Genomic DNA, 9,938 nt, shown 5'->3' on the forward strand with positions numbered 1-9,938 from the left:
TCGGATGTGAAAGATACATAATGCACGATAAATGTGTTTTTGCGACAAGTACTTGCCGGTAGAGTGCAGGGCCGCTGGAGAAACGCGTGCCTCGGATTGTGTAGTCAGCAAATACATTTTACCTTTAATTCCATCACACAATAACTCTTAAATAATTTTTTATTTGTAATTTGTCATTATTAAAAGTTTTATAATAAAGTTTGAAACTAGGTTGAAAATTGATTTGTTTTTTTCACAATCAAAGTTAATTATCTTTTTAGAAACATTCGTTTCGGTGTTCCGACTGATCAATTTGAGCGTTGTATAATTTTATCATTGAGAAATTTAGGTGTCAAATTGGACGATTAAGTCAATTTGAAACATTGTCTAATATCTTGATTATTTAGTAAAATTAGAACTATTTTTTTAAATATAACATGATAGTTGTCTACAACACTCCCTGTGTTGTAGAGTGCCGTATAGTGTAGGGACTTGCGATTGATGAATTTTAACACATGAATAAAGTTTAATTATTATTATTTATTCGAAACTTTAAAAAAAATTCAAGTATTTTTACTAAAATAGAACTATTTTTCATAATATAGCATGATATCTTCATGGTTGTAAGAATTATTTATTTATAAAATAAATTAAACATATAATACTTTTACGTTGAAATGCTAACACAGAGGTCATTTATTGTGTCATGAACTCATTGATAATATATTTTACAATTATGTCATATTGTTACACGAATGTATACATAAGAACTGTATAATGTTCGTTAAAATGGAACGTAATCTGCTGTCTGTACCACTATTGGTGACGCGTCGAGATTCTTTCGCCAACCCACTTACGGAGATTTCTCTGAGCATCGCGCATCGCTGCTACAACTTAACAACATCAGTTAATAATAGTGTTCACGCCAAAACTACTAAGCAAATTTAATTTCATTCATTTTTAATAAATGAGAATTAGGGACCATTTCTAGTTTGACGATAAATTATGAACAAATAATAACGAATAAGTATAGCAATATAGCGAACAACTGCTGTCTTAAAGGTAGGTTCATTGCCACAGGAACCAAACTTTTAAATGAATTTTAATTCTCTAATTATCCATTTTTGATGATTATTATTATTTTTAATATGTAGGTTAAGAATAGAAGAAGAAAAAAACATATGCAGAACATTAAATAAATACCACCTCCTTTATGGTAATACGGTTTACAATAATGGGTAAAATCCAGGGTAAACAGCGTTTTGGTAGAAACCATGGCTTTGCAATGTTAGGGAGTGGACGGGTATTGCAACTGCGGAGGAGTTGCTGCATCTGGCAAAGGACAAGACAGTCTTCAACAGACTGATGGCCAACTTCCAGTAATGGAGGCACTAAAAGAAGAAGAAGGTTAAGATTATTGTAAATACTGCATATTTGTGTGTTGGAAATAAATATACATAAAAACCATGCTACAGCCATTGAAATCTTGTTTGAAGACTTTTAACTCGTAAATGAAGTCCACGCAGTTTGATGACAAAACAAATATTTTTTCATCAGAAAATTAATCCAATTCATACGGGTTATCAACTGAACCATGGTATACTTAAGCTTATTAAATTCTATATTTTTTTATCACAAACATAAGTTCGAGTTCCTCACAAGATCATTAGCAGACAAGTGAATAGAAACCCAGTTCGCACGCTGTGATACGGCGTCACACGCGTTCCAAGAAACTCGGATGAGACTATCTATTTATAGTTCTACTTATAAAAACTTATACAACGTACTTTTACCTTTTTTACATACTCTACATTTACACTATTTCATATCAACGATTGCGCATGATTATGTTCAAAAGTTGTATGTGACACTTCTTTCACATTTATTTTATCAGAACTTAAAGTAATTTGAATATAACAGTGGCGATGCCAACTTTATAAAATCATTTGTTTATTTGTTCTAATTGTGTAAATAAAAGGAATTACAGTACGCTACATCATATTTTTTTTAATTTTAATTTTTTAATTATATGAAAACACTGTTATTTGTAATCCCATCTTGCTAGTTGAATCATTAATGATTAGTAAGTGGAGCCATGTGACCTAAAACGCTAAGAACAAGACGAGCGCTACGCGCGTTGATGTCTTTTCTTGAAAGATTTTTCAAAGAATATTTCTGTTAGGAACTTAGCATAATAATTAATTCAGCAGGCCACGTGAAAGGGTGTCATCAGCCCAGATGTAAAGGCCAGCGGTTGCTCCGCGCAACCTTTTGAAGGTTCAAGACGAAAGCGGACTTCGTGCCCTTCATTCTTGAACTTGGTGACTCTGTCCCAAAAGATAAGCGGACGCGGCTTACATCTATAGTAAGGAATCATTTTTTTTTGCAAGTTCATAAAACACTGAAATTTGGGTGTTTGGGAGGTATGGGTTAAAAACGTCAAAAGCAAAACTCATTTATTCATATAGGTAACACAATGTACACTTATGAAATGCTTCTAATTTTACATTTACTGCCAGTTCTCAAATCAAGGGCATAGAACGGAAGAGAAGAACTGGCAATAAACTCTCCGCCACTATTTAATTACCAAGTTTTATATACCAATAATAACAAAACGAGGCCTTAGACATGTTGGAAACGTCAGATTTTAATTTATACATTTCTTTAAACTATAGGTAGTCAATTAAAAAATAGGATAACCATATATATACCTAAATATTATAATAACCCTTTTCTTTAATATTTTTCTTTCATAAAAAAATGTAGATTTCTTTAAAAGTTCTGAGTTCTGAAAAAGTTATGAGAGTAAATTTTTACGATGCACGCGCACACCGTCACAAAATCCCGACACCCTGAAGTTAGCTATAGTCAACGTTTTAGTTAGTCTATTGTTAGTCTCTACAAACGTAAAATAAAATTTTTGAAATTTTTTTATCTTGTCACGCCAGAGCAGTATAACTTCTAACGCGTGACATAAGTTTTTGAGGATATTTTCATACATCTTAGAGATCTCTCTTCTATTATGTATTACTTTAGAAACTCGAAAAAAAAATCTCTTCCTCATACTAATTTTCATAGAAATAGAGGTTCTTTACTAACTCACAGGTGAGGTAAAGTAATGATTAATCGCCAACGTACTGAAGACAGCTCGTAATGAGTAGGTAAATTACAAGTACGACCTATCCATATAGAATATAGTGGAATTAATAACTAACAGCACTATTTCTCGGTCGAATGCTGGGGAAAGCGGAGCTATAAACAGTCAATGGGTGGATTATACGAGATAATGAAAAAGAATCTTTCAGAAAAACAACTTTATTTCTGATTTATTTTCTTGACATAATACCTTTTGTGTAACATAGTGCAAACAATTCTTATCTAAGTTTGATTCTTGGGAAAGCTATGTCGGTTCAAAAGAGAGGAAGAACTATGCTTGCTTTAAAAAGTATGAAAAATAAAGTAAAAGCGCAGTTTGATATTAAGCATTGAAGTGTTAGGGACTTTAAATGGAGAACCCTCACAATAGCCGTGTTAAATATATTTGAATATTTTTCTCTGTATTGAAACTAATAGTCAAATGATATATTAAAATAATCTTACATACCACAAATGTAAAACAACTTTTAACTATTGGCTCGGTACACTCAACTATAACAAAACAGAATCATTGTTAAATCCTGTATTATATGTATAAATTTTTCCTTAAACCATCATTTTCATGCACACTATTACTTAGATTTGTTTTGTCTTTCACACACACACAATTTCACAGTCATCATCATATATTCATATATTTATTATTTTTACAGTACCCTCGTTTTAAAACCAATTGTGTTGGTTATTTTTGTTGAAACTTTGTTAATTTAGAATTATTTGTTTACTTTGTTATTTGTTATTAAAAGATCCCTGTCACAGGTCTCTGACTTACTAGAGAGGTCTTAATCTGAACTATATTGTACATAGCTAAACAAATAAAGAATTTTGAATTTTTTGAAATATCCCGATAAATGTTTATATTGAATATCTTCTAACCAATATTTCCGTTCACACAAGTAAGGAATCAACGTAAGTTTGCCGATATTCAAACAGCTATAAAAACGCAGTTACGTATTTGTTATTTAAAGTACAAAGTATTCCCATGCGTGGCGGATGTAGCGCGGTGGCCCACTGGCCCACTTTCCTCGAAGCAACGCCATCTAGCGGCCAGCGCGCGCATTACTGCGGAAGTAAAGGTTGGACGGTCAAGGTTATAGTACTCACCTGTTTGAAATTTTAACGGTTCTCATATGTAACTTACAGTAAGCTTTCTTAGTTTTTACTTTACGATTTTTAAATATTTGTGAGCTTAAAAAGTACATAGTGAGAAAAGTGTAAGGATACTTAAGCAATTATTTTTCACTAACCGGTACATTACAGCAAGTGTGAATTAAAATAACTATTTTATTGTTATAAATATTCTAAATAGGTATGAAAGGTTTCTGTAATAATATTTGATTAAATTACAGATTACAGATTATTCATGGCTAAATAACGTATATTTTATATATTTATTATTATCTTAAAGTATATGCCAGTAGGTAAGGATGTATGTAACGTGTTCTGTATAGATCTATTTCTACTGGAAATAAACATATAAATTTTATTTTTAGTAGAGAATAATTGAATACACATCTCAGGGTCGCTATACCCGCTATTAAATCGTTATATTAAAATTATCAGGATTCCCTTATCGGAAATACCAATATGTAATATAATCCTTCAAAAGCTTGTATGTAACGGTACTTATTACCATACCTCTAATACATTATGTATACGCAGATTACCATAATTGTACGTTACTCTACAATATTTAAACTACAACTATACCATAGATATTTTAATATTGAAGAGTTTCAAATAACTTCAAATTTTTACCGAAAAGTTCAGCTTGGCTCAGGAATCAAAACATGATTTAAAAAAACGACGGGTTGCACTCCGGGAGTGCCGGCAGAAGTGAAAACTTGAATATTAACGTTGTGCATTTTTGATATTTTGGAATGGTTAGGGAATAATTTTGCACGAATTGCTTTAATTATCAGTATAAAAGTACTATCATTTATGTGGTAGATTACAATATTTATTTATTGCGCTATCGTACACAAACATGACAATTTATATTACATTAAATACGCCGCGCCAGCTGTCTACTCTCCATCCGTCTTACGAATTTTCGATCAGGTCACGTGTCCTGACGCGAGTTTAACATTTTTTACCCATTCCAATAAAGTGTGCAACACCGCTAAAGAAGTTTTCACTTCAAAAAAATAAAGACACATTCATTCGCTCCAAATCAGCTCTCACAAAGATATATAATAATTTTGTAAATGCTTCTGTGCGTATTAGTAAATGTATGACGAGTCGGTACATTATATATACCCGTGTAACAAACTGAGTTAAATACGAATTCAACCAAACATCGTTAAATACTAGATTGTCATATTTAACAATGACCCCGGGCACCACAAATCCGTTAAAAACTCAAAACGGTTAATTTGACGCGTCCCATTTCCCAGTAAGTGTGCCGTGCGGCCGCGACGAGAGCGAGTGTAAGTACAGTTAACTTTGCGCCCGCGCACTTTTACTTTTTAACTGATTGCCGATTCACTATGCGGGATACATGCCTTTTTTTAAATATTATCTCTACATCCTTGTTAGTAGGTAATTTTATATTATTTAAACACAAATCATTGCAAACAGTTTGATACTTATTAGGTTAGGTGTCTTCTTCTAATAGTGCCATCTCCTTTCGAAGCGCCTCATCATGGCTAGTTTAATTTTGGATGAATTTAAAGAATTCATTTTGAATATTCTACTATTGGAGTAAGTCAAATAACCCTCGTCTAACGTCAGACATTATGACCTTACGACTTGGAACATGGGCGGCAGCGGTAATATAGGTGCCAGTTAGATATATAATATTATCTAAGCTAAGTAATCCTAAGATATTTTGATGCAAAACCTACTTCAACATAAAAAGTACGTGCGTACAAAGTACACTGTCAGAAGTGAAACTTCTTTGGCAAACTAATTTTAAGTCTTGTGCTTATTTATACAAATCTAAAACTTTAGATTTCTGAGACTTATAGGATCTAGATATCTTCGACAAAAACGCTGCACATCTTCGTGACGCTAATATTATTATTATTGTGTTTCATCCATAAAAAAATTACCCTCATGCGCCTACAGAAGTTTCACTTCAACAAGAAAATATATTATCAACTACTACCATTGATAGAGCCCAATATTTTCTTTGGGACATGAACTTAAATTTCTCGATGCCTAAGTTCTTATTAGCCAATTTTTTTGTATTTACAGATTATTGGATTTTATATTTTTTATTATTATAGTTAATTACTTAAAGATGTCATGGTGTAATGGTTGAAGCTCCTTACAAACATAGTGTAAAACAAAAAACTTGGCGATTACAAAGAATGGCGGGGAGTTTTTTGCCAGTTCTTCTCGTCCGTTCTACGCCCTTGATTTGAGAACTGGCATTTTCCATGCAATTCTTTTTTAAATCTGCTGATTTAAGCAATTTAACAGTATCGTGTGGAATGCTGACATTTGACTGAATAGCACATGATAACTGTAAATTTTGGTTATCATTACGAAAATGATATCATTGTGCGTGGTGAGTGACATCAAGTGGGGCAAGGTAGGAGTTTTTGTCGTTTATTGGATATTTTGGAATTTGCACAGTTATTATGAGACCTTAAAATGTGATTCACATTAACTGTACATAACCACGCAATATATAACAAAGTTGGGCAACATTATTTACGATATAATGATTGATAACCAAAGAAGGGCTGATAATGAAATAAAAAGCCTTTTATTTCTTTCAAAATTTGTCATATTAAATTACACTAATTTTTATCTGAACAAAGTAATATCTATTTTCTAATTAGTTTGCAAGAAGACCGCAGGTGAATGACTCCTCCAATGATCTCCAGATATCTCTGTCTTGTGCAAGCTGCATCCAAGACGAGCCAGCCGTTTTGATAATGTCATACGCCAATTTCGTGAACGGTCTTCCTCTGTATCGTTTCCCAATAGGGCCTCCTCACCGGGTCGCTCTTATGGTTGAAAGAAAGACAGATAATGACAGGTAATTTACTAAAGAAAGATATTTGAATTAAAATAGTAATAATGCTTTATTAATTAATCTATTAATACCATAAACACTACTTTAGCACTGATACAAACTAGCCCTAATACTCGAAATGTGATTTCCGTTGTGTCACTAGACCCGTGGTGTCTAAAAGCCTCACACGTGATAGTTAAGTATTTGTTCATGAGCTCCGGCAATCTTTTTAATTAGCAATGTATTAGAATAATGTCATATTCCGATTTTACAAAAATATTTTTTAAATTACCTGTGCGTTCTATTATAACTATTATTTTGAATACTTGGCTTTAGTATGGAAAGCTGCTTGTGTGAACACCTTAATACAGTCTTACCTTTCCGGACAAACACAAAAGCTGGCGCTGCTGCAGAGCAGGCGGAAAATAATAAACGGGTCAAATATAAGAGTCCATTAAAATATATTAATTTAAGATTTGACGCCTGGTAGATAGTACTTACCGGTAACCCCAGAGCTGGTGCTTTCCTCGCTCAACAAATAAGTCGCAATACAGCGAGGAAATACTGCCAGCATTAAAGGTACAGTGCCACAGGGACCAAACTTTTTCAATTTGTTTTAATTTTCAATTTATTAATTTTTAATTATTGTTATTACTATGTAGGTTAACAATATTATTAATACTGTGTATTTGATTATTTTGAAATGATAATTATTTTATATAAAGATCATAAAATAATATATTTGAGAAATGTCGACGTAAAGTGATCCCATGGCTAATATCGACAGACACATCCAACAGCGTATTTTTTAAGATAGTGTTGTAATTTTAATAATGAATATTCTTTTTTTTATCGAGCTCAGAAAAGTGGCTAGTTTTATCTTTAAAGCTATTAGTGCATTAATAATTATTGTAAAGGTAGAATAAATAGGTAACTTATACATAGTATAGGCCCCTTTATGTAATTATGCTTGTGCTTTAATTTCGGCAACTGTTCTATTGATAATTTAATTATAGGTTTCGTCACATAGCTCATTTATTTTGGGTCTATGATGTGCTAATTTGACCGCTCGATCTAGTGCAAGTGAGCTCAGAAGAAGGAAAAATGCATTCAGGTAAAACCTGGATTCACATGTCGTGTACGATGAAAATATAAAATCCACATCGTAAGCATCACAAATAAGAACAGATAGAAAAAAATCTAAAAGGCACAATTTTATAGATAGATGCGCATGCGCAGTGGTGTGAGTGCGGTGCTCGTCCGAGACGTCGCTCGGCAGTGGGTCAAGAAACAAGGTCAGGCCATTTCTCTTACTTGGTGGGGCTGCGTAGGTGCTTACTATGACTTTGCATGCCTTAACGATTTAGCTTGGATAATAATTGCTAAGCTGTATAAATGTTCAATTGGTCCTAGGGCGTGGGTTTGGAAATTGGTCCATTTCGGTATAAATCGCATAAAATATTCAAACGGGTTTAAGTTAGTAGTCTACTTCTGCGCCCGTAGTGGAGTTTGGGGCTTATTTAATATTAATCAAAATAAAATATAACTACGAAACAAATTTAAATACATTTAAAAAGCGTCTTATATATTTAGACATTGTAGAAACAATTTAAATACCAGAGAACTTCATATAAGAACCTGCGTCCAACAGCTTACAGCTTAAAAAATCAGTGGCACTACAACCTTTTTAGGTCTGGGCCTCAGATTTCTGTATCTGTTTCATTATCATTTGTCAATCTAATAGGAAAGTAGGTGATCAGCCTCCTGTGCCTGACACGCCGTTGACGTTTTCGGTCTAAGGCAAGCTGGTTTCCTGACGATGTTTTCCTTCACCGTTCGAGCGAATGTTAAATGCGCACACAGAAAGAAAGTTCCTTGGTGCACAGCCGGGGAACGAACCTACGACCTCAGGGATGAGATTCGCACGGTGCAGCCACTAGGCCAACACTGCTCTATATTCAACTTATATCTCAATGTGTCTACGGTGGTCAACTTGGTACATTGGTCCTACTGGCAATTTAGCCCACTTATTTGACCCGAATTCCAAAAACAACCGAATTGTAACCTACTTAATCAACTAGTAGTAAATTCAACCTTGCGTATACCTTGCTCAGTCGTAAAACTTAGCTGTTCAAAAAATAATGTATAGCAAAAGTTAACTTTAATTTATTATTATTAGAGTTGATTTTTCGTTAAAATTTCGTCAATGAATTCATAAGTAGCGGTAAGCTCGAAGCTCTTTGCAATTTTACGAATTTGAGTCAAAAAAACACTAGATTTAACTTCTATTTTCTTAACTATATATTCAGGAATTAAAGTTAAAAACTGACCATCTGTCTAAAAGTTTACTAAAACTTCTAAAAAGCTCCCTACTAAAAATTCCTTAAAGCTTCTTTAAAACATCTTACATAAAAAATTCTTAATTAGAACAGGTAGAAATGTCTGCGGGATATACCAGGTTTATTTGAAAAAAAAACAAGCTTTTTTTTCATTCATTTATTAACACACAATATAAATTTAAGTCAAATGTAATAGAAAACAATATTATTTTAATAATTAAGAAAATGAATCAACATTTTCTTTTCTTATTCTTATCTTAATACTAATTGTATTATCATTGTTTTAGAATACCAAAATTTTCCCGCCAAATTATGCAAAATTTGACGTAGAAAAGTATTTTATAGCCATTGCGTCATCACAAAGCATTATATACTATTGCCATAATATAAAAAAAAGCATTATATATGCAGGAAAATACATAAAGGTAACACATTGTATAGTCTTCAAATTGATGGAAATACATATAACGCAAATGCGAAAATATAAGACAAAGACA

Source organism: Pieris napi, chromosome 7 (genome assembly GCF_905475465.1).
Source record: "Pieris napi chromosome 7, ilPieNapi1.2, whole genome shotgun sequence".
NCBI classification, from domain to species: Eukaryota; Metazoa; Arthropoda; class Insecta; order Lepidoptera; family Pieridae; genus Pieris; species Pieris napi.